Below are 26,064 nucleotides of genomic sequence, written 5' to 3'. Positions count from 1 at the left end.
AGGGCCTGCAAGATTATATTGGCTGATAAGAGTCATGTGACCGTGTGTATGGCAGTTGGGATATGAAGAGAAAGACTGGCAGGCTTCTATTGGCTAATGTACGTCATGTGATGTGCCATATTTTTTGGGAAAATCTCAGGAATGGTACATCCTAGAGAGCTGAGACCCAGTATAAAACCTTCCCGGACACCTGATGTACCTGTGTGCCAAATTTCGTGATTGTAAATGCGACGGTGCGGATTCCTTTAGCGGACATACATACACACAGCTTTATATATTAGATAAAGCCATTTGTGTATGAAAATGAAATGGAATGAAATTCATTAACATGTAGATGGCCATTAGAGAAACACCAATGTTCTGGCCAGGGGTATAGGTAGGTGCCATGCAGAGGTGTAAAAGTGTACTCATTCTAAAACAATGTATTGTACAAAAAAAGAAAATTGCAGGGAGATAGAAATGTTGGATTGCTGCATGCAGTTATGTTTCAGGCAGATATGTACTGTAAATGATTACAGGTGTGGTCCGATTAGACACTGGGTATTGTCAAAAGAGGGCATACAAGTGCTTCCCCCACTGCCCTATACAAAGGCTACTTTTAGGTAGTGTACCTCTTGGTGAGAGATCGTTGACTGCTAGACATATCTTTACAGCACTCTAAAATAAATTTTGCCCAGTTGATAGACTTTGAGAGGGGGTTGATCATTGGACTGAGAAAAGCAGGGTGGTCATTTCAATGAATACCACCATATAGGACATACTGGCCTAGCTGTTAGGAGGTGTTGGGAGCAGTGGCTATGTGAGGGCACACAGGTAGTGAATAGGCTCCGGATGGCCCTGACAGACCTCCACTACAGAGAATCGCGTGATCTACTGAGAAACATAACCAGCTCCCACTGTTTTATTTCCCACCATCAAGACACAGGTGGCACCTTCACTACACACCCCTGTCTCTGCCAGGCCCAGGACCATATCCAGGAGCTTAGCAGAAGGAAAGTTGGTTTCTGTGGTATTGTGAGCGAGAAACCTGGACTGCTATGGACTAAAACATTATCATCTTTAGTGGCAAATCCAAGTTCTGTTTGGAATCCCATGAGGGTCGTGTTGGAGTTTGGAGGCCTCATAGTGAGTGATTCAATCCTGTCTTTTCTTTTGAGTGACCCACTGCTCCAACTTCTGGTGTGATGATCTGGGGAGCCATCACATACAACAGTCGGTCTCCCCTAGTATTGATATGAGGGACACTAAGGCCTCTTTCACATGGGCGTTGCGGGAACACCCGCGATTTTTCCGCGCGAGTGCAAAACATTGTAATGCGTTTTGCACTCGCGTGAGAAAAATCACGCATGTTTGGCTTGGGTTAGGTGTTGTGTAGATGTTATTATTTTCCCTTATAACATGGTTATAAGGGAAAATAATAGCATTCTGAAAACAGAATGCTTAGTAGGTATAATAAATATATAAAGATTAACTCACCTTCTCCTCTTTTTCGCGTAGTTCCCGGTCTCTTCTTTACTTCTTTAATGATGAGCTGTGGGCTAAAGGACCTTTGGTGATGTCAGATCACATGCTCCAATCACATGGTCCATCACCGTGGTGATGGACCATGTGATTGGAGCATGTGATCTGACGTCACCACAGGTCCTAGCCGGTAGTTCATCATTAAAGAAGTAAAGAAGAGACCGGGAACTACGCGAACAAGAGGAGAAGGTGAGTTAATTTTTTTATTTTTTTTAACCCTCAATTGATCACCTACTAAGCATTCTGTATTCAGAATGCTATTATTTTCCCTTATAACCATGTTATAAGGGAAAATAATACAGTGAATAGACTGTCACCTAGCAACCATGCGTGAAAATCGCACCGCATCCGCACTTGCTTGCAGGTGCTTGCGATTTTCACTCAGCCTCATTCACTTCTGTCGGGCCTGCGTTGTGTGAAAAACGCACAATATAGAGCATGCTGCGATTTTCACGAAATGCACAAGTGATGCGTGAAAATCACCGCTCATGTGAACAGCACCATAGAAATGAATGGGTCGGTATTCAGTGCGGGTGCAATGCGTTCGCATCCGCGCGGAATTCTCGCCCGTGTGAAAGGGGCCTAACAGGCTCAGTGATATGTGCAGGACATCCTGTGGCAACATGTGTTGTCTCTCACTGCAGGGCTTCCAACTGGATAATGCTCACCCACACACAGCAAAAATTTTCCAGGAATGTCTCCACCGGATTTTAACACTTTTTTTGCCCTGTCCAGCCACTAGATTGATCGCCAATCAAGCATTTGTAAGACCAGCTGGGACGTCAGCTTCAGGATCCTACAAGTGTGCAGGATCTACAGACCCAGCTGCAGTATCTGAGGACAAATATAGTGCAGTACCTATATACCTCCATGTCCAACCGTATCTCATCTTGTATCCAGGCTGGAGGCTGCCTAACAGGGCTTTTTGTTTCAGCAAACAATGTGTATGATTTGATAACTTTGATGCAAAGTATGCCAAAACAAACTTAAGCAAAACTGATTTAAAATATTTCCCTTATGGTAAATTCTTCCCTTTGTATTTAATTGTCAGCCAGATATATTGTTGGTGGGGTTTAATTTTTACCCATATTAAGCACATGCACACATTTTACACAAAGGGAGTAATGTATCAATGCTGCTGCACCAGAAAAGTTGAGTGCTGTTTCCTGTTTTGTCAGTGAAGTATGCACTTGCAACAAGTACTTGTGCCATTTTTAGTGTGTTTTGTGCCATACTCTGGAGATTAAATTTATTAAGGGGCCAACAGATGTATTGTGGGCAGAGCTACATTTTTAGCCAGATTTATTATTGTGACTTTTCGTCAAAGATGCACTATAGAGGTAATGTATCAATATGCAACTTGTTTGTACTTTTTTGGTTTAAAGCCTTTTATGGCAGCAAATGAAAAAAAAATGTGTGCTCGATTTGTCACACAAAATGGCTATGGATGAGGCCTCATGCACACAACCGTAGTTCGGGTCCGCATCCGAGCTTTTTTTTTTTTTGCGGCTCGGGTGCGGACCCATTCACTTCAATGGGGCTGCAAAAGATGCGGACAGCGCCCCGTTCCGTGGCCCCACCCAAAAAATATAGCATGTCCTATTCTTGTCTGTTTTGCGGACAAGAATAAGCATTTCTACAATGGGGCGCCCGTTCCGTTCCGCAAATTGCGAAAGGCACACGGGCGGCTTCCGTTTTTTGCAGATCCGCGATTTGCGGACCGCAAAACACACCACGGTTGTGTGCATGAGGCCTTATTCATTCTAAAGTCTAGTCATATTTATAACAAAGGCTCTCTTTCTACTTCACCAGGGGATTGGAGAACATTTGTGACTTGTAGATACAAACTGTCGAGCATGGCACAAAACACACTAAAAATGGAGCAAATATGTCATAAATTTTGCCTAATAAAATGTCTACTCCACAAAACAGGCAAAATCACTCCACATTTGATACATTACCCTCAAATAGTTGGGAGTTACTCCAGGTCCCTGGTGGCATACAAACTTACAGAGCCTTTGTAATAAAGATGACTAGATTTTAGACTTTAGTAAAGATGAGCGAAGTTTTCAAAAATTCTAATTCTCCAAGAAATTTGTCTCGTTAGGCTACTTTCACACTTGCGGCAGAGAGATCCGGCAAGCAGTTCCGTCGCCGGAACTGCCTGCCGGATCAGGCAAAATGTATGCTAACTGATGGCATTAGTAAGACTGATCAGGATCCTGATCAGTCTTAAAAATGCCTGATCAGTCGAAAAAATGCATTGAAATGCCGGATCCGTCTTTCCGGTGTCATCCGGCAAAAACGGATCCGGCATTTATTTTTTCACCTTTTTTTCAGTCTGCGCATGCGCATACCGGAAAGACGGATCCGGCATTCCGGTATTCTGAATGCCGGATCCGGCACTAATACATTCCTATGGGAAAAAATGCCTGATCCGGCATTCAGGCAAGTCTTCAGTTTTTTTAGCCGGAGATAAAACCGTAGCATGCTACGGTTTTCTCTTTTGCCTGATCAGTCAAAACGACTGAACTGAAGACATCCTGATGCAAACTGAACGGATTACTCTCCATTCAGAATGCATGGGGACATACCTGATCAGTTCTTTTCCGGTATAGAGCCCCTGTGACGGAACTCTATGCCGGAAAAGAACAACGCAAGTGTGAAAGTAGCCTTACTAATTTATTTGTCACAAAACGCGTTAAAGCAGGTCTATCCCAGTCTGCAGTTAAACTTGCGGGAGAATGTATCCTGGCACTACTGGCTTGGCAGGAAAACTTGCCTAGGGCAAAATTGGCTAGATGTGGCCAAGTGATGGGGGGCAGTCCAAGTATGCCACCACCTGCTGGTTCAGGTTCTGCTCCATGTCCTGCTGATGTTGGGTTATTTCTTCAGTAGGCGGCTGCTCATCAGAGTCTCAAGACTTAAGCTGCTTCTGATGAAACTGGTGAGCCTCCCCCCTCCAGCAGTCATGGCAGTGGAGGGTGAGCGGTCCCCCCAAGTTTTTCATCCTTCTCAGAAGGTGACTGGCAAATAAATTGGCCTACTGAAAGAGCCTGAGCAAACGGCAGATATCACTCATGAGCTGTCACTGTCTCACGTCCAAGATACACTGGGGAGTAGTCCTGTCCATCTGCATCATCAAGAAATCAGTCACGGATTTCCTCTGCTCTTAAAGTTGGTCCAACCTGTGGAGCGTGGAGTTCCAAAGTGTACAAACATTGCATATGAGGTGATGTAGGCAAAGAACAATCTGCCTTTGTAGGTCAAGGAAAACATGTTTTGCATGGTAAGAGTGGCTGAAGTGCATGCACAGTTTCTTTGACATTTTTAAGACGTCTTACAGCTGGGAGGAAGACTTCTAGAACTGGGTGACAGCCAGATTAAAGACATGCGCCATGCAGGGAGCATGGGTCAGCCCTTCCTGACGCAGCGCTGACAAAATGTTGTTCCTAACCAGGATTTGATTTCTTGGTTGATGACACAGTGCAGTTCCTTCACGGTGTGACTCTGTGCAAGCCACTTTGCAGCTGCTGTGTCAGGCTGTACCACTACATTAGTGCCACGGTTTTTCCAGGCCACTTTATGTTGATGTTCCATCTGTTGATGCAGGTGCCAACATTAGCACTCTGACTGTGCTTTACCTTCTGGCCACATATACTGCATGCCGCCAGGCAACCAACCTCCAGCGACTTGATTTCCTTAGTGCTGGCCATGTGTGGTCCGCAAAATGTGGAACACACATGGCCGATGCACGTGTTTTTCGTATCCGCAATTTGTGGACCGCAAAACATTTGCAGGCGTGTGAATGGACCGTAAGGGAGGATGCAGTGAATCTGTCCTCCAAGTCTGTGCTGGCCTGTAACTGCTGACTGTCCTTACTGAGCTGGTCCTCGCTGAAAAGCAGAGCAGAGCCAACAGCATGCATTACTTCCTGAGCTTCTAATAAATTGGAAAATAAATTTAGGAGAAAAAAAGAAGAAATAAAACTTAAAGAAAAAAATAATTCTGCGCAAAAAAAAGTCTCTTCTGCACAAAAAAATCTCTTCTGCACAAAAAAAAAAGCGGTGAAAACTGAGCAGACGCGATCAGTAATGGACATTAGTAATGGTGCTCAGTGGTTGCAAAATGCATGTATGCTGATGGTGGTTTAGGGATCTAGAACTGCTGCAAATGGAAAAAAAAATCCCTGCAGCAGTTCCAGACATTCTTCTTCTTTTCTTCTTTCTTCTGCTTTACAGGAACAGTTGAAGTCGCAGTGGTGGTGCACCACAAATCCCAGCAAGACAACCAGCATCACAGAGGGTCAAATAACCTCTCTGCATGCAGTCACCAGCTAGAATGGCTGGGAAGAAAAGGGGCGTGGGAAGAAAAATTATAGAGGTAATCCCTATAATAAAAGCACACAAGGTTTTTTAGACCAAAATCTGTCCTACCCCTTAAGGAATCGCCCTCAGCAACAACCGATTGCATTACAGGCCCAAAAATAATTAATCTGTCCTCCCACTGTCTAACGAAATCTGAAAACAGTATCCTGGAAAAGGGACTCTCATTTGTACCTACACCGAGGTTTAACCTCTTCAGGACAATAGTTGACATTAATTTGTTCACCAGAAAATTAAGGTGGTTTAAGCATTATCGTAACGTAGAGAGAAAACAGGGTCTGGAGTTAGGGGTTCCTTCAAGCATGGTGGCAGATGTAAGACTCCTTCAGAGTCTAGCGGCCCTCTCAGATACATTATCTGGGGAAGGACACTTCACCCCTTTAAAAAATAAGAGCACTAGAATGGCACCAACAACTGACACAAATTGCATTGATGTATTTTTAAATCTAGTGAGTAATGACCTGGAATCAACACACCTACATCTGGCCCCCCAAAATTGCACACAGGAGGAATCACAGGCACTTGAGAGTCTAGCTAAAAATAAGAATATAATTATAAAGCCCTCGGATAAGGGAGGAAATACTGTTATTATGAACACAGACAATCATAAACTAATGTGTGAGAAATTGCTGGCCTCACGTGACTGCTATGAGATCCTGAAGGGGGACCCCACGATCAAATATAGGCAGGAACTCAAAAGTATATTGGATACAGCAAAAAATAATAAACTAATTAGTCAGACTGAATATGACTTTCTTTTCCCACAGCACCCACAGATAGCAACATTTTATTGCTTGCCCAAGGTGCACAAAGGGTATGACCCACTTAAAGGCCGGCCGATAGTTTCGGGCATAAATAGCCTGAGTCAAAACGTGGGAATTTATATAGATAAAATACTATCACCCTTTGTGCAATCACTCCCCTCATACGTTAGGGACACGGGAGATCTCCTAAAACAACTAGAGGGGATACATCTAGAGGAGGGGTGCATATTGGGGAGCATTGACGTGGAGGCCCTTTATTCATCTATCCCGCATGAATGGGGCCTACAAGCCGTAGCACATTTTTTGGGCACACGCGGATGCCAATTTGGGGCACACAATAATTTGATCCTCCAGCTTTTGGAATTTGTGCTATGTAAAAATTATTTCCTGTTCAATGGTAGATTCTACCACCAGCTCAGGGGCACTGCGATGGGGTGTTCCTGTGCCCCGTCGTATGCAAATTTGCTCCTGGGCTGGTGGGAGGATACCATTGTTTTTCGTGATGAGTCCGTCTGTGAGGTCCAGAATGTCCAGATATGGGCACGTTATATTGATGACGTGCTGGTAGTCTGGAAAGGCTGTCCTAAGTCATTTACTGGATGGGCATCAGGCCTAAATAAGAACCAGATAGGACTGCGCTTCACGTCGGAGTGCGATTCGAAACAGCTACCATTTTTAGATATTCTCATCATTAAAAATCAAGACGGCTGTCTTGAGACTACAATATTCCGAAAGCCGACCTCGACGAATTCACTCCTGAGGTGGGATAGTTGTCATCCTTTCCCCCTCAGGAGGGGAATTCCTCGGGGCCAGTACTTACGAGTAAGGAGAAATTGCTCCAAGGAGGTAGAATTTCAAAAACAGGCAGCAGATCTAAAAAAAAACGCTTCATGGACCGGGGTTACCCTAGTGGCACATTAACACCGGCCTATAAGGCCGCAAAAGCCCGTACTCGCAGTTCCCTTCTCACTCCAAAAGAAAAAAGTATTGACAATGTGTCTGCAACAGAGACACATGAGACACGTCTGATCAGCACATTTAATGAAGCCTCCGCAGGTGTAAGAGAAATTATCACCAAACACTGGCATGTACTCAGAATGGACCCCGACTTGTGTACCACTATAAAAGAGTACCCCAACATTACATACAGAAGGGGGAAGAGCGTACGTGATTGGACGGTGAATAGTCATTTTTCCCCTGAGCCGGCACAAAAAACGTGGCTGGATAGGGGGGTGCATGGTAATTACCGATGTGGAGGGTGCATAGCCTGTAAATACATGCAGTGTGGAAAAACCTTTAGGAGCAGTAATACAGGGAAAATATATGTTGTCAGGGATCTGATAAACTGTAAAACCATAGGGGTTATTTATAAGATCACATGCACCTGCATGAAGGAATATATTGGTAAAACAAAAAGGGAGTTGAGAAGGAGAATTGGCGAACACATAAACGACATTTACAACTGCCGGGACACCACAGTCTCGCGTCATGTACGTTCTGAGCATGATGGGGACCCAGGGTGCCTTACTTTCATGGGCATAGAAAAAGTGAAGCGACCCCTAAGGGGCGGCGATTGGGATAAACGAATCCTGCAGTGTGAGGCAAGATGGATATTCTATCTCAAGACGGTACATCCCAATGGCCTTAATGAGCAACAGAGCTACACATGTTTCATTTGATGATGAGGGTACTATGGCACCCGGAGCGCATTTAAGGATGCCAATGGATCCACGACCCATTTATTTGTGTCTATTTACCTATGGTGGCTGTTCTATTGCACTCCGGCGTGGAGCGTGGGCGCTGTGGTGCCTGTATTACCATGGCTGAGCTGTGGGGTGTACTCCAATGTGGAGGGTGGGGGCACCAGTACCTATATCATGGTGATGTGGGTACGGTGTACCTTACATATTGAAAGATATAATAATGAGAGAACAGATGTTATATCATTGGCGCAGGATTATAGGTGCCTTACTGTCCCATATATCCCTTCCACTTGGTATTTCCTGTATAACCAACTAAGTGTTGATACCGGTGCGGTGGAGAATCTGCCAAACAAATCCATATTTGAATTATTATATTCTGTGAAGTTATCGTCCGGCATCTGAGACGTCTATCAGTGTGAAGTGCCTGCGCGTCGTCCGGTTACCTGGTGACGGATGACGCTCTGACACAACTTCCGGCAGCCTGTGTGACTGTGTGACGCAGCTTCCGGTGGAGTGGAGCGCATGCTGACGGCGTGCGTTCCACATGCGTTCCACCGGGAGAGGGCGGAACAATAGGGCGGAAACAGCTGGAGGCGCTGAGTTTAAAAGGAGACACAGCAGTGTATGTTGCGTCTCCACACTACTGGCATCTTGTGGTGAGGCAAGGCGAGGGTATCATTGGGGACACTTCCCTATACCCCGGAGGACGTGTACCACTGACCGTCTACACCGCTTTGTATCTACAAAGAAAGGAACTCTCTGCTGAAGCAGTAAGTTAGAAACATATATTTTATGAATGCTATATGGATACATATGGAATTGAAGCACATTTAGTGATTGTGATTTTTTGCACATTTACTTTACTTTTTAGAAACCCTCTGACTTCAGTAAGCCCCTGATGAGTTTCATCGTTATTGAAACGAAACATGGCATGTAGGGTAATATACTGAGGGAATTACAGGGAATAGGCCCCATTTAGGGACAGGTTCCGTATGGGGTCGCCCCTGTCGGGGCGGGTACTCTGTGTCGCTGAGGCAGGTCTATGAGTATAGCCCCTAATCATCCATATAGGGAGGGCTCTAGACCAGGGCATTATAGGAGAATATAACTGCCATATCATCTGAAGCAATTTGGCCAGATTGTCATATCATCTGAAGCATCTTGGCCACCTGTGCCCACACCACACAAGAGTACTACGCCATCCACCACCGAGTGAGTCATACGTCTACAGGACGGGGTAAGATCCACCCATTATCTTGTATCTTACAGACAAATCGGGATGGTGGTAATATATGTGTATATATGTGTGTATGTATTACGTCTATGTCCCACTACAACCACCAATGTTTTTAGTGATATTAGAGTAAAAGTTATATTTTAAAATATACTCAGTCCACATGTGGTAAATATAAGATTCATAAGGTGATTACACTGAGCCTGCACTGTCCCTGCACTCTCTCTATGCTCTCCCTCCAGTGTCTATGAAATCTCCCTCTGATCTCCCTACACTGTCCCTGCACTCTCCCTATCCAATACTCTACAATTAAAGGCTTTTGGAAATACTGTCCCTAGCACTTGCCAAATCTATCCCTATGCTCAGCTCACTGTAAAATGGTGGATACTGGGCGGGATGAGGCTTTTATAGGGCTGTGACATCAAAGGGGATGGCTATCTGCGGATTGGCTGGTTGAACGGTATTATGGGTTAAATCCTGTTCCTGGCCTTCTGACTTTCACTTTGTAACACGTGTAATCGCCATTTTAGGGGAAAAAAAGGATTTATTATGAAGCGTGAGGAACTTCAGATTTGTTGCTAATCTAATTTTTTCTAAACTTCGGATCGAATTCCACTTCGGATGCTTCAGTTCTCTCATCACTAGTATTTAGTGTCACAATTTTGAAGGGGTATTCAGGTTCACAGTTTTCAGTATCAATTGACAGGAAACAAGACATCATCACTTATTATAGTGATTGTTTATCTGTAATGCCCAGTTTTTCGTGCACTCCATTGCGGTCCTGTGACCTTTCCGCTGTGTTGCTTCTCTATCCTGATGACATAATGTCTACATCTGAGGGTTAGCAGAACATTATTAATGACCTTGCCTCTTTGGGCAGTGTTCTGCTCATTCTTCTGGACCATGCCCTGTAGATGTGATGTCAGCAATGATGCTGTGTCTTAGGGCTCATTCACATGACCGTAGGCCGTCCATGCCCGTATTGCGGACCACAATTGACTTGAATGGGACCTCAATCCTCAAGATAGGAGCAAAGGCATGGATCGGAAGCCTATGGAAGCACTATGAAGTGGTTTTGTGGGCATTTGGGTCCGTGCCTCCTTACCGCAAAAGATAGGACATGTCCTATCTTTTGCCGTATATTGTGGATCGCGGACCCATTCAAGTCAATGGGTCTACGCCGCAATGCAGGATTCACATGGCAAGTGCCCTGCGTTGGGGACCACAATTTGCAGTTCTCATCACAGGCACAGGTGGCCTATTGTTGTGCTATTGAGCCCTTAGGGCAGGGTCAATCCAGCAGGGCTTCAGGCAGGCTTGGCTCTATGACATTTTTAGCTGGTGGGGTGAAGGAGAGGCAGAGAACTGACGCTACAGACACGCCTCGTGTCAAGAGGTAAAGATGTAAACACAGGGAGTGTGCCACAGATCATAATTGCACTGGAAGAGTCAAAATGCACTCAGAACTTTTTCATCTGACATATTATACAGTAAGGTTAAATGCTAGTATTATTTATTTTTTGTGAAACCCCTTTAACACATGGCTGTCACGGCCATGGCTATGACCGTGACATCTGAACCGCATGCGGTTGTCAGCGGTTTTCTTTGGTGTTCAATCACAGGTGAGGGCTGTGGTATTTGCCTCACCTGTGGTTGCCACTGGCAACAGTGTGTATGTGGCAGCGTAGCAGGCTGAGCTGTGCCATTGCAGCTCGCTACGTTGTGCATGCGGTCTTGTGTGATGTGTGTATGTGTGCACTTCCTTTTTATGTTATTGTGTGCACGTCCCCTTTAAGTGGTGTTTTCCCTTCCCTGGTGTTGGAAGGGTTAATCTCCTTCCTAGTGTGTGTGTGCACTGGGTGTGTCCGACTGTGGGGTGTGGCTTCTTGGCCTATAAAGCCTCACTGCTTTTGCAGGCCTGCAGGTTGCTTCAGCCATGCTTAGCTGAGAGCAGCCTCATGTCTTTATTACCTGCCAGTAAGAGCCACCCCTGTGGTCATAACTATAATGTCGCTTTAAGTTATTTCTAGTTATGTGTGATGTCCGTGTGATGTTTTATATGTGATTTTGTGCAGCTATGGATCTGGGTCCCTGTGTGGGGATGCGATTGTGATCTGCATCCTGCTTACACAGGGATCCAGTCAGCAAGGCTGTGGCAGGTAGGTGGAACTCTTTGTTCACCTGCCATATCCATAGAGCTGTTTATGTTCCCCCTTTTACAGCAGCTTGGCCGTTGAGACTCCTGCTCCTCCGTGTCTAGGAGGAGTGGGCTGTCTTACTCAGCTCCTAGCTTAGGGCCATCTTGAGGGCTAGCAGGGACTTCTAGGTTCCGGAGCATGAGCCCTCCTACCATCAAGGTTGGCTCATGTAGCTAGGAGTCAGGGTCAGGTTAGGGATGCCTTTAGGAGGTGACCTGCTCCCTAATCCTGTCTTCATGGCCAAGCAGCCGTAACATCACCGGGCTCCACACGGCTGAGGATTTCCCCCATCCTCAGCCGTGACAGTATGAGTATGACCACAGGGGTGGCTCTTACTGGCAGGTAATAAAGACATGAGGCTGCTCTCAGCTAAGCATGGCTGAAGCAACCTGCAGGCCTGCAAAAGCAGTGAGGCTTTATAGGCCAAGAAGCCACACCCCACAGTCGGACACACCCAGTGCACACACACACTAGGAAGGAGATTAACCCTTCCAACACCAGGGAAGGGAAAACACCACTTAAAGGGGACGTGCACACAATAACATAAAAAGGAAGTGCACACATACACACATCACACAAGACCGCATGCACAACGTAGCGAGCTGCAATGGCACAGCTCAGCCTGCTACGCTGCCACATACACACTGTTGCCAGCGGCAACCACAGGTGAGGCAAATACCACAGCCCTCACCTGTGATTGAACACCAAAGAAAACCGCTGACAACCGCATGCGGTTCAGATGTCACGGTCATAGCCATGGCCGTGACAATGGCATGCAACATTTGGTACATTTGTTGAAATTAAATGTCTAAAATACAAGCAGACACTCCAAAAAACAGTGCAAAAAGTTGCAACTTGAATGCATTACCCTAAAAAGTCCACTCCAGTGTAGTACAAAGAAATGGAACCCTTATAATTATTGTTCAGCGAATCTAACTTCGGATTCAAAATCAAAAGTCAATTTGTTCAAAAGTTCGTTTGAATGCTTCGGATTTTTCAACTTAAAAACCATTTTTAAAACGGCTTCGGTACCAAGGTAGCAGACGGTGCCGAAGTTAACTTCGGGTCCAAGTTTTAAAAGGGTTTTTAAGTTTAAAAATCCATGGCGGGAGATATATCTCGCAAGACTTCGCTGATAACGAATTTCACCTCGCTGGAGGTCATACATTTTAATGTTGTACGGAGACAGATCTCTGTACAGCATTAAAATAAAGTTTTATACACTAATTATAATAAATATAGTTTTTTACTCTTCTTTCTGTTAGTTTTTTCCTCGCTGTATAAGGGGTTGTTTTTTATTCAACAAGTTGTACTTTCTAATGACACCATTTATTATTCCATATCGTGTAGTGGGAAGCTGGATACAAATTCTAAAAAAGGTGGAATTGGAAAAAATGAGATTCTACCTTTGTGCTGTCAGTAGTTTAGCCTGGTCAAAACTGCTGACAGACTCATTTAAAAAAATAGTTGCAATACAATTTCTTGCATGTAGTCAATTGTTACTTTATTTTATCTGCCATACATTCTGCACTGGAAAAAGAAAACATGGCAGAAGGTCTTGGCAGACCTTGGAAGGAGGGAAATTGTGCAGATCTTTTTGGAATTCAAGTGATGGAGAGCTCCTCATCTGGCTCTCTTCTCGCTAATGTTAATATACAACTCATTTTAACACGTTACCTGATGTTGATTACTTTCAAAATGTTAATTTGCATTATAAAACATTGTCTGTGCTGATTAGAAATAACATTTCATTTTTTTTCCTCCAGTTCCATGAATATTAATATTAATTAAATCCATAAAAAGATTTTTTTTATATATCAGACAACCCAATGAATTATAAATCTGACTCTTTTTTTATTCTAAGTTCATGTTTCTGAAATTATGCGGTTTGGGAAATGACTAATTAGCATGGTGCAGAGGAGGGAAGGGGTGTAGTGTACATGTGGGGTCAGGTGGGGTATCACAGGCATTATTAACTCCAGAGGGAAGTACAGCACTATATTTATATGAGTAGAACAAGGACAAAGCAGAGATTAAACATAAGAGGTTATCATCAGTGATATAAGGGTGAGTTACAAAATGTGTCCTTCCTAACAGGTGCAGCTATCACAACAGATTTGACATTTACTGTTGTTATTTATTGGGTTCCATAGTTTACAGCTTTCTCATCTTTCCCCACCTAAGCTGAATCTGGAGGTTGTCAAATGCCACAGGAAAGGATGCACTATACTAGAGAAGTTATTAGAGATATAATGGAAAGGACTATAATAGATATATGTGCTATAGTTGCCATGGAAGCCCATTTGGTCCTTTAACCTATGTGACCCATTAATGTGAGCCTCTTAGGAATTAGTGGTTGGATTTGGGGATTGACTTTATTGCATGACACACAGAGATGAGCAAACTTTTTGAGATTCGCTTCTTGTCCGATTTGGCAAATTTTTCAAATCAATCAAAGTTGCTCCAATTTCCCTTAAAACTGGTATATAACACCCTCTAGTGTCCTAGTAAACAAAGTTTTTATGCAAATATGTTATCTCTTTTTGAAAGAGTAGCTTGTTCTGCACAAGCATCCAAAAATTATGCCTGGGGGGCGGAGCTAGCCACATCATGAAATGGCTGCTTGACTCGAGTGCTCCGGTCCACAGCGCACATAATAGCTTATTACAGCATTCCCATTACCCTAAATTATGGGGAAACCGACGAAAGATAAAGCCAGAGAGTCCCATGGAACCCCAAGGCATAGCAGGGGACAGTCAGATATGGATAAATATCTAAAAAAGAAGATGTCCTCACCGGCCTGTAGATCTAAAATGGCGCCGGACTCCGCTGGTGCACAAAGCTACACAGAAGATTCGGATGATGAAGGCTCATGCGCCATGTCAGAAACACACTGTGAGCGTGACTCGATGCCGATCACCAGGACTTTCCTTAAAGAGTCCTTAGCCCTATCCTTTGAGCCAGTAATGAAGGAACTGTCTGCTATTAAAGCAGATATCAAACAGACTGGACACCGGGTTGCAGCTTTAGAGGAGACGCAAATGGCGATAACCAAACACAGTGGAGCCCTGCAAACCAACATAGAAGAAATGCAAGAACAGCTAAATACCGCCTTCCTACACCTCGAAGATCAAGAAAACAGGAGCCGGAGGAAGAATATTCGCATAAGAGGTGTTCCAGAAGACATACAAACGGAGGCGATACGTACCACGGTCAGTCAAATTTTCTCCTCTATCCTGGGCCAAGAGAGAGTGGTAGTTGAGAGAGCTCATAGAGCCCTAAGGCCTAAGCCCCAAGCAGAGGGCCCGCCGCGGGACACTATTTGCGGCCTTCTTAATTACATTGACACCGCCGCCATATTAAGTGCTGCCAGGGAGAAGGGTGAAATACTCCTGGACAACGCCAAGATACAGATCTTCCAAGATCTGGCAGCTAGCATACTAGCCAAACGCAGGGCGCTAAAACCGCTGACAGACCTGCTGAGAGCTAAAAAGCACCCGCTAAGGTGGCTCTTTCCATTTGGCCTATACACCTCTATTAATGGCAAGCAGGTCATTATCCGCCATCCGACTGACCTCACTAAGGTGTGGAATATTTTGAAAATGGAGCCTCTGGACATTCCCTCGGCTGCCATTTGCAGGAGGGACAAAAATCCGCGCAATACCTTCAGGGGAAGACTGGCAGATTGTCAGAAAATTCAAGTCGCCCATTGCCAAGAAGCGCCAAGCTGAATTAAAGGACACCTGAAAATGGAGTCCAGCTCTGAAGATTCGTTAAACTGTACTCTCTGTATTAGGAGTATGGTACAACCTACAGTTGTTTTTTGTCACCTGAGTTTGTATTTGGTGATGTATCACTAGAGTCTTAAGCATTCATATATGCTTAGATCGAATGCCTTTCTGGTTATCTTTACCTTTACCTTCCATCAGTTTTATTTAGCTCAGTTAGATAAATGAAAAGCTGAACGGGGATATGTTTCTGAAACTCCTGAAATGCTTAAATCTGATGTTTACTCGCTGAAATGTGTCCTACCATTAATAATGCTATCACAGTTTAATGTGCTTATACATACTGTGTTTTCAGTGTTTTAGCTGTATATATACCTACGATTTCCCAGGCAGTTCCTGTAGTTGCGATTTGCTGAGCCACATAAGTTGTGCTGGTGCTGGTTGGGAAATCTGAGTGATAGATGAGATACGAACTTACACATACAGAGCTATAGGATACATACTCCCCACAACCCCTTTGTCTTATTGCGGGTAATACTTACTTTCTATACTGCATTGCCCTTTGATGTAGCTCTCTATCCTGAAGCTTCCCCCATAGGCGAGGTAACTCGCAGTTCTTAGATATACCATATTGGGAATGTTTAAAGATGTGCTGGTTGGAGAAGACGATCTGTTTTAAGTACGTGGCGAAGCAAGAGTTAAAGTACTCCTCAGTCAGCACATCTGCAATCAGACTGCGCTGTGTGATCGCACACAGGCTTTGTGTAATACACAGTTTCTCCCTCCCCTCCTTTCTCCCTCCATATCCTTTTGTACCTATTCTTTTACATTTGTGATTGTATATCCTGTCTCCTGGTGTCTATCCCCCACCCCCCTCCTTCCATTCTTTACAGTATATTACCTAGACCACACTCTTGACTAAGTTGTGGTTGGGTACTTCACTGTTAGTGAAACACCCTACTAAAACAGTATTGTTGGTCTCATGGACCGTCAGTTTCATTTATTGATTTGTTATTATGTATTTAAGTTCTTCAATCGGGTCAAATCTATTTCTCTATCTGATAAGATGGGTAATAATCGCTTACCATCTGTTCTATTGTTGACAGTATGGGTTCACTAAAAGTGGTCTCCTTTAATGTTAAGGGGCTTAACATACCTCAAAAGAGGAGTCAAATTTTTCATGTACTTAAGAAGGAAAAGGCGGATATTCTATTTCTGCAGGAAACCCACTTTAAGCACAACCATGTCCCTACCCTGTTCACTAGGCACTATAAAAAGTGGTATCATAGCACACATTCCTCTGCTTCTAGAGGGGCCTCAATAGGAATCAGAACTAATGTCCCCTTCAAAGAGCAGGCTCACTATATAGACCCAAGTGGACGTTATATATTTCTAAAGGGAACGTTGCATGGAAGTAAAGTCCACCCCTAACACCAAAAGTACACCCCTAACACCAAACAAATACCTTGGCTTACCAAGCTATTACAGTCCTTACAAGATTTCAGGGAAGGATTGTTAATATAAGGGAGCATTCACACGACCGTGTTTTTCTTCCGTGTCCGTTCCGCGTCAGTTCCGCAATTTTGACGGACAATGCACGGACCCATTCATTTCTATGGGTCCGTGAAAATTGCGGTATGCCTTTTATTCTTATCCGTGTGCTGTCCGTTCCGTGTGTCCGTTCCTTTTTTTTTAGAACATGTCCTATACTTGGCCGCAAATCACGGTCCGTGGCCCAATAGAAAGTCATTGGGTCCGTGAAAAACGGATAGCACACGGAAATGCATCCGTGTGTCATCCGTTTTTAACGGACCCCTGGACTGAAAACATTCTAGGAAACCCCATTTCAGTCCCATTTCAGTTTTTTGCGGACCGTGAAAAACGGATGACACACGGAAGCACCACGTCCGTATTATACGGACTTGCGGAACGGAAAAGGAAAGATAACTGAAGACATACGGAACACACGGATCCGTGATTTACGGACCGCAAAACCAACACGGTCGTGTGAATGCTCCCTTAGGTGGAGATTTAAACCTGGTTCTGGACCATTCCTTAGATTCTACTTCAGCTATCCCTAAATTTACAACCGAACAAATTGGCAAACTTAAGAGAGTGTTGGCTTCCCACCAAATCCCTGATGTTTGGAGACTAGTTCACCCTAGTTTGAGAGATTTTACCTTTCATTCAGCGGTTCATAAAACCTACCAACGTTTAGACTACTTGTTCGTCTCTAATCATATTATTGAGAGGATTAAGCAAGCAACTATCGGCGAAATCTTGGTCTCAGATCATGCACCGGTCTCCTTAGAGATACAACTGAACTGTATTCCTCCTAGGGAATGGTCCTGGAGACTAAACGAGACTCTATTGGAGAACGAACAAGATAGGCTTAAGCTAGAGAGTAAACTAAAAACTTTCTTTGAGATTAATGTCTCTCCGTCTGTGAATGAGGCTATTGTTTGGGAATCTCACAAAGCCTACATTAGAGGAGAACTCATAGCTCTAGGAGCTTGGGTGCGTAAACAAAGAACTGCAAAAATAGACTCTATAATTGCCCAAATCTCAGCTATTGAAAATATTAACAAACTTTCCCCTACAGATACCAATTACGCGGATATCACTAAACTTAGAAGTCAATTGAGAGATCTCCTAAACATCAAATCTGCTAAAGCCCTTAGAGTAGCCAAATTTAAACACTACCTTCATGGTAATAGAGGTTCAAAACTCCTCACACAAATGATAAAAAGACAAAGAGAAAAGGCTTTCATACCTCACATAAAAACTGATAAAGGGCTTAATATTTCTAATACCCCATCCATAGCTAAAGAATTTGCTAACTTCTACTCTAAGCTATACAATTTTAAAAAAAATTGATTCATTTCTTAAGTCGGTTCATGTCCCAAAACTAACTGAAATTGATAGGAATGCATTGCTTTCACCGATAACGATAAATGAGGTAACAGAGGTACTCGCAAGTGTCCCTGGTACTCGAAATGCCCAGGCCCAGACGGACTCCCTGTCATATTGTAACGGACCGTTTCAGCAGACAAGGGGTTAAAATCCGTTTAGGCGATAAGCCCCTTTCTGAGAGACAGGCACAGCTACTGCAGGATACCCCAAACTCCCGAACTGGATACAAAATAGCATTCCAAACTGGAACCTCACGAATAGCTGCTAGCAGACGAACAGGAATCAGCTTACACTTCTGGCAATCGGTCTTCTAACAGCATACAGTGAATCCCCCCAATAACGAGACAAGGCTCCGTGTTGAGGGTCAAGCAGTGGTCTGACTGTACTTCACGTACAGCCTCTTTTATTCATAAACCACAAACATAGTACTGCCCACAGGGGTTTGAAATACAACCAATCAGTAATTTACAACACATACAATGTAACTACAGCAACCAATCGTTCACACCCCCAGAGGACCAGAATGAAGACTGTGACATAGGACAAATACAACATATCCCCACAATGCATCATGGTCTCCTCCTCTCTGTCCCGGAGACAACCTGAGGAGCAATCCAATTATCTCTGAGGACAAAGAGAGATCGCCAATACACATGTGAGGACAACAGAACAGACATCACCATTTAAACACACAATGGGACAATGGCACAATAGAAACACACCCAGCATTTTCCTCCCAAGCTGACAAGTTACACTTATTATAAATTGTTTCAACTTTGTGAGTTTACATTGGCCATACATATAACTTACATCAATTTAAACAGTATAACTTGGGGACAAACCTATCCAAAATTCACTTGAATAGGTTCAGGGGTTTAAAAGTTAGTATATGGCCCATAATCCAGGGGCAAGAGGCCAGCAGCCAGTCCTCTCCAAAACCCAGTGGCGAGGTTGGTTTCGCCACACATCTCCCCCCCCCCCCCAGGGAAGACTAACCAGATACCTGACCTCACGCCGGTCGGTACCTGAGTTAGTCTGGCAGCCCACCCACAACCCAATACTGGACCTGTTGAATTCAGTAGCCTGTCTCTGTCCAGTGAGTCCACCAAGGTTATGTTGGAAGCTGGTACTCCCGGTCTCTGTGTTGCTCCCTGGCTTGGAGTGGAGGTTGCTTTGTGGGCAGGGATCAGCGGTACTCTGCCCTGGTGCCAGCGCTACCACGGAAGAAGCCTGGTTGGAGCCTGGTTGTTGGAGGGGGAGACCGACTGTCTCTACCCCCTGTGCTGTAAGTGCAGAGACCACGGTCCCATCTGCACTGTTGTGGGGCTTACTGTCTCCCCCTGGTGCGTTAAGCTGCCGCTGGGGAGAGGGTGTAACGAGCTCCTCTCCCATACATACTTCCAGCCGCTGGGGAGGGCGACCGACCGTCTCCGCTCCCAATACAGTGTCCTGCTGCTGGGGAAAGGAGACTGGGCTCTCTATTCCCTGCTGGACACTCTGCCGCTGGGGGACAGGACCGACTGTCTCTGCCCCCTGTAACTCCGCCTGCCGCTGGGGAATGGAGACTGGGCTCCCAATTCCCAATAATTCATACGGCCGCTGGGGAATGGAGACTGGGCTCCCAATTCCCAAAAAATCATGCTGCTGCTGGGGGGCAGGAACAACTACCTCTGCCCCCTGTAACTCAGCCTGCCGCTGGGGAGGGAGGACACTGCTCTCCTCTCCCTGCATTTCACACTGCCTTCCCGGCACATCACTCTGCTGCTGGGGGGCAGGAACAACTACCTCTGCCCCCTGTAACTCAGCCTGCCGCTGGGGAGGGAGGACGCTGTTCTCCTCTCCCTGCATTTCACACTGCCTTCCCGGCATATCACTCTGCTGCTGGGGGGCAGGAACAACTACCTCTGCCCCCTGTAACTCAGTAAAATTAATAAATGAAGAGCAGGTTGGCTTTGTCAAAGGCAGGGAGGGTAAGCATAATGTAAGTAGAGCCCTACATGCTATTTACTACGCAAAAAAACATAACACCCCCCTAACACTTTTGGGAACGGACGCAGAAAAAGCCTTTAACAGGTTCTACTGGGCTTTTATGGAGAGTACTTTGCGACACTTTGGCTTCCCACCAATGCTTATAACTGCAGTTTTCTCATTATACCGTAACCCATCAGCCAGAGTTTTAGTTAATGGCACACTGTCTCCAACGTTTAATATATTGAATGGGACGAGACAGGGCTGCCCTCTGTCCCCGACCTTATTCATCTTAACTCTAGAACTGCTTCTAAACAAAATCAGATCTTCTGAGGTGATTAGAGGTCTACAAGTCAAGGGGAGAACTCACTCTCTGGCAGCTTTTGCTGACGACTTGTTATTATTCATAACCAACCCCAAAGAAGCTATCCCGGAAATTTTGAAGATTATAACAGACTATGGAGAAATCTCGAATTTTAAAGTCAATTATGGCAAATCAGATATATTGAATATCTCAGCCAACACGCAACACATGCCGGAGATTAAGTCTTCCACTTCATTCCAGTGGCCAACGGAAGCTATCAAACACTTAGGTATTATGTTACCAGCAAATCCAAAAAACCTTTTTAGGCTTAACTATATACCACTTTTCTCCAAAGTAAAATCCTTTCTGAAGTCAGTTAAACTCCCTTTCCTTTCTTGGATTGGCAGAAAAAATCTGCTCACCACATACGTATTACCTCAAATACTGTACACACTGAGATGTCTCCCTGTCCCACTTTCTAATAAATACTTATCAGATTTCCGAAGTCTCTTTACCACTTACCTCTGGCAAAACAAAAGACCACGTTTGGCTTATTCCCTTATTATAAGGAAGAAGACAAATGGAGGTTTATCATTGCCAGATATCAAAACCTACTTGCATGCCATCCAACTAGAAAGGTGGATAGATCTAGCTAGATCTAACAATAACTCTCTGTAAGTTGACTTAGAGAAGGCCTTAATGGGAGAAGAAAACATAAATCTTTTATGGGTTAAAGCCCCTTCACTTAGCAAAAGAAATCCACTTAGTGACATCACCCGATGCATGCTACAATATTGTGGAGGAACTAGTGACTTAAACCTCTCAGCTAACTTATCCCCTTTAGCCCCTTTATCAGTGCTCCCGTCTTTCCTTAATCCAAAGATAGGTGGATTCCATAAATCTTGGCTTTGTCTTTCTAATATTAAAATCTCTGAACTAGGAAAAGCCACAGACATATCTGAATTTCTTCAGAATGCTTTAATGCACATCCCTAAACACATAAGGTCGGACCTTGTCGATATGGATATCAGTCTCACATGTAGAAAATTTAAGAAACTTTTTGCAAATCTTCCAGATCCAACATGGGTAGAAAATTATACTTTACTTCCCTCTCCCCCGCCCAAGATGTTATCTCATTTATACTCTCAATTAACTTTTGGCCTCTCTCCTACTAGACCTTATTTTCTTCGAATGTGGGAGGATATCAACTTTATACTTAGAAATTCGCATGGTTTTTCTAGGTGTGTCCGCCTACAGGAAAACTCATACAAGATTATCTCGAGATGGTACAGAACCCCTAGCTTCCTTTATAGCATTAAACTTGCGCCTACTGATGAGTGCTGGAGGTGTATAAATGAGTCAAGAACTGTGTCTCACATTTGGTGGCTATGTAATAAAATCAAGGTGTTCTGGAAGAGTGTGGAAGACACTATCAATAAAATTTGCAAGAGGCCCTTAACCCTCACACCGGAACTGGTTCTGTTGTGGAAACCACAGAAAGATTTTAAACACAAAGCCAACTGCCTAATTACACATTTGATTGCAGCTGCAAAATATATCATACCCACCAAATGGAGGGATTCAGAACCCCCTACCCTAAATGAGTGGATGGACAGAATTCACCAAATCTGTCTCATGGAAGAAATGGTGGGATGGGATACAGGATGTAGAAGAGCCTTTTTAGCAACGTGGCAACCTTGGTTAGACTTTTATAAAATGGAAACACAGACCTAAGATTGTACCCAAAACTACAGATGACTCAGATTCATTATATTTAGAGTTGAGCGAACACCTGGATGTTCGGGTTCGAAAAGTTCGGCCGAACTTCCCGGAAATGTTCGGGTTTGGGATCCGAACCCGACCCGAACTTCGTCCCGAACCCGAACCCCATTGAAGTCAATGGGGATCCGAACTTTTGGGCACTAAAAAGGCTGTAAAACAGCCCAGGAAAGAGCTAGAGGGCTGCAAAAGGCAGCAACATGTAGGTAAATCCCCTGAAAACAAATGTGGATAGGGAAATGAATAAAATAAAAATTAAAAAAATAAAAATTAACCAATATTAATTGGACAGAGGTCCCATAGCAGAGAATCTGGCTTCACGTCAGCAGAGAATCAGTCTATTCATGCCATAGCAAAGAATCTGGCTTCATGTCAGCAGAGAATCAATCTCTTCATGCCATAGCAGAGAATCTGACTTCATGTCAGCGCAGAATCAGTCTTCATGTCATAGCAGAGAATCAGGCTTCACGTCACCCACCACTGGAACAGGCCACTGTCACACATTTAGGCCCCGGCACCCAGACAGAGGAGAGAGGTCCCGTAACAGAGAATCTGGCCTTATGTCAGCACAGAATCTGTCTTCATGTCATAGCAGAGAATCAGGCTTCACGTCACCCACCACTGGAACAGGCCACTGTCACATATTTAGGCCCCGGCACCCAGACAGAGGAGAGAGGTCCCGTAACAGAGAATCTGGCCTTATGTCAGCACAGAATCTGTCTTCATGTCATAGCAGAGAATCAAGCTTCACGTCACCCACCACTGGAACAGGCCACTGTCACACATTTAGGCCCCGGCACCCAAGCAGAGGAGAGAGGTCCCGTAACAGAGAATCTGGCCTTATGTCAGTACAGAATCTGTCTTCATGTCATAGCAGAGAATCAGGCTTCACGTCACCCACCACTGGAACAGGCCACTGTCACACATTTAGGCCCCGGCACCCAAGCAGAGGAGAGAGGTCCCGTAATAGAGAATCTGGCCTTATGTCAGCACAGAATCTGTCTTCATGTCATAGCAGAGAATCAGGCTTCACGTCACCCACCACTGGAACAGGCCACTGTCACACATTTAGGCCCCGGCACCCAGGCAGAGGAGAGAGGTCCCGTAACAGAGAATCTGGCCTTATGTCAGCACAGAATCTGTCTTCAGGTCATATCAGAGAATCAGGCTTCACGTCACCCACCACTGGAACAGGCCACTGTCACACATTTAGGCTCAGGCACCCAGACAGAGGAGAGAGGTCCCGTAACAGAGAATATGGCCTTATGTCAGCACAGAATCTGTCTTCATGTCATAGCAGAGAATCAGGCTTCACGTCACGCACCACTGGAACAGGCCACTGTCACACATTTAGGCCCCGGCACCCAAGCAGAGGAGAGAGGTCCCGTAACAGAGAATCTGGCCTTATGTCAGCACAGAATCTGTCTTCATGTCATAGCAGAGAATCAGGCTTCACGTCACCCACCACTGGAACAGGCCACTGTCACACATTTAGGCCCCGGCACCCAGGCAGAGGAGAGAGGTCCCGTAACAGAGAATCTGGCCTTATGTCAGCACAGAATCTGTCTTCATGTCATAGCAGAGAATCAGGCTTCACGTCACACACCACTGGAACAGGCCACTGTCACACATTTATGCCCCGGCACCCAAGCAGAGGAGAGAGGTCCCGTAACAGAGAATCTGGCCTTATGTCAGCGCAGAATCAGTCTTCATGTCATAGCAGAGAATCAGGCTTCACGTCACCCACCACTGGAACAGGCCACTGTCACATATTTAGGCCCAGGCACCCAGGCAGAGGAGAGAGGTCCCGTAACAGAGAATCTGGCCTTATGTCAGCAAAGAATCAGTCTTCATGTCATAGCAGAGAATCAGGCTTCACGTCACCCACCACTGGAACAGGCCACTGTCACACATTTAGGCCCCGGTACCCTAGCAGAGGAGAGAGGTCCCGTAACAGAGAATCTGGCCTTATGTCAGCGCAGAATCAGTCTTCATGTCATAGCAGAGAATCAGGCATCACGTCACCCACCACTGGAACAGGCCACTGTCACACATTTAGGCCCAGGCACCCAGGCAGAGGAGAGAGGTCCCGTAACAGAGAATCTGGCCTTATGTCAGCACAGAATCTGTCTTCATGTCATAGCAGAGAATCAGGCTTCACGTCACCCACCACTGGAACAGGCCACTGTCACACATTTAGGCCCCGGCACCCAGGCAGAGGAGAGAGGTCCCGTAACAGAGAATCTGGCCTTATGTCAGCACAGAATCTGTCTTCATGTCATAGCAGAGAATCAGGCTTCACGTCACCCACCACTGGAACAGGCCACTGTCACACATTTAGGCCCAGACAGAGGAGAGAGGTACCGTAACAGAGAATATGGCTTTATGTCAGCAAAGAATCTGTCTTCATGTCATAGCAGAGAATCAGGCTTCACGTCACCTACCACTGGAACAGGCCACTGTCACACATTTAGGCCCCGGCACCCAGGCAGAGGAGAGAGGTCCCGTAACAGAGAATCTGGCCTTATATCAGCACAGAATCTGTCTTCATGTCATAGCAGAGAATCAGGCTTCACGTCACCCACCACTGGAACAGGCCACTGTCACACATTTAGGCCCCGGCACCCAAGCAGAGGAGAGAGGTCCCGTAACAGAGAATCTGGCCTTATGTCAGTGCAGAATCAGTCTTCATGTCATAGCAGAGAATCAGGCTTCACGTCACCCACCACTGGAACAGGCCACTGTCACATATTTAGGCCCAGGCACCCAGGCAGAGGAGAAAGGTCCCGTAACAGAGAATCTGGCCTTATGTCAGCGAAGAATCAGTCTTCATGTCATAGCAGAGAATCAGGCTTCACGTCACCCTCCACTGGAACAGGCCACTGTCACACATTTAGGCCCCGGTACCCAAGCAGAGGAGAGAGGTCCCGTAATAGAGAATCTGGCCTTATGTCAGCACAGAATCTGTCTTCATGTCATAGCAGAGAATCAGGCTTCACGTCACCCACCACTGGAACAGGCCACTGTCACACATTTAGGCCCCGGCACCCAGGCAGAGGAGAGAGGTCCCGTAACAGAGAATCTGGCCTTATGTCAGCACAGAATCTGTCTTCATGTCATATCAGAGAATCAGGCTTCACGTCACCCACCACTGGAACAGGCCACTGTCACACATTTAGGCTCAGGCACCCAGACAGAGGAGAGAGGTCCCGTAACAGAGAATATGGCCTTATGTCAGCACAGAATCTGTCTTCATGTCATAGCAGAGAATCAGGCTTCACGTCACCCACCACTGGAACAGGCCACTGTCACACATTTAGGCCCCGGCACCCAAGCAGAGGAGAGAGGTCCCGTAACAGAGAATCTGGCCTTATGTCAGCACAGAATCTGTCTTCATGTCATAGCAGAGAATCAGGCTTCACGTCACCCACCACTGGAACAGGCCACTGTCACACATTTAGGCCCCGGCACCCAGGCAGAGGAGAGAGGTCCCGTAACAGAGAATCTGGCCTTATGTCAGCACAGAATCTGTCTTCATGTCATAGCAGAGAATCAGGCTTCACGTCA

The 26,064-nt window shown here is 45.3% G+C and overlaps 1 long non-coding RNA gene across 1 annotated transcript; it reads left to right on the top strand.

Annotated features, from left to right (window-relative positions):
• Window positions 1–5,218: 5,218 nt before the first annotated feature.
• LOC120987209 lies at window positions 5,219–22,133 on the top strand. Its single transcript, XR_005775958.1, has 3 exons — window positions 5,219–5,336; window positions 16,949–16,952; window positions 22,123–22,133. It is a non-coding gene; the product is annotated as an uncharacterized LOC120987209 (long non-coding RNA).
• The last annotated feature ends 3,931 nt before the right edge of the window (window positions 22,134–26,064 follow it).

The sequence above is a fragment of the Bufo bufo genome, chromosome 1, assembly GCF_905171765.1.
Source record: "Bufo bufo chromosome 1, aBufBuf1.1, whole genome shotgun sequence".
NCBI lineage: Eukaryota > Metazoa > Chordata > Amphibia > Anura > Bufonidae > Bufo > Bufo bufo.
This window is presented reverse-complemented; position numbering and strand designations above follow the sequence as displayed.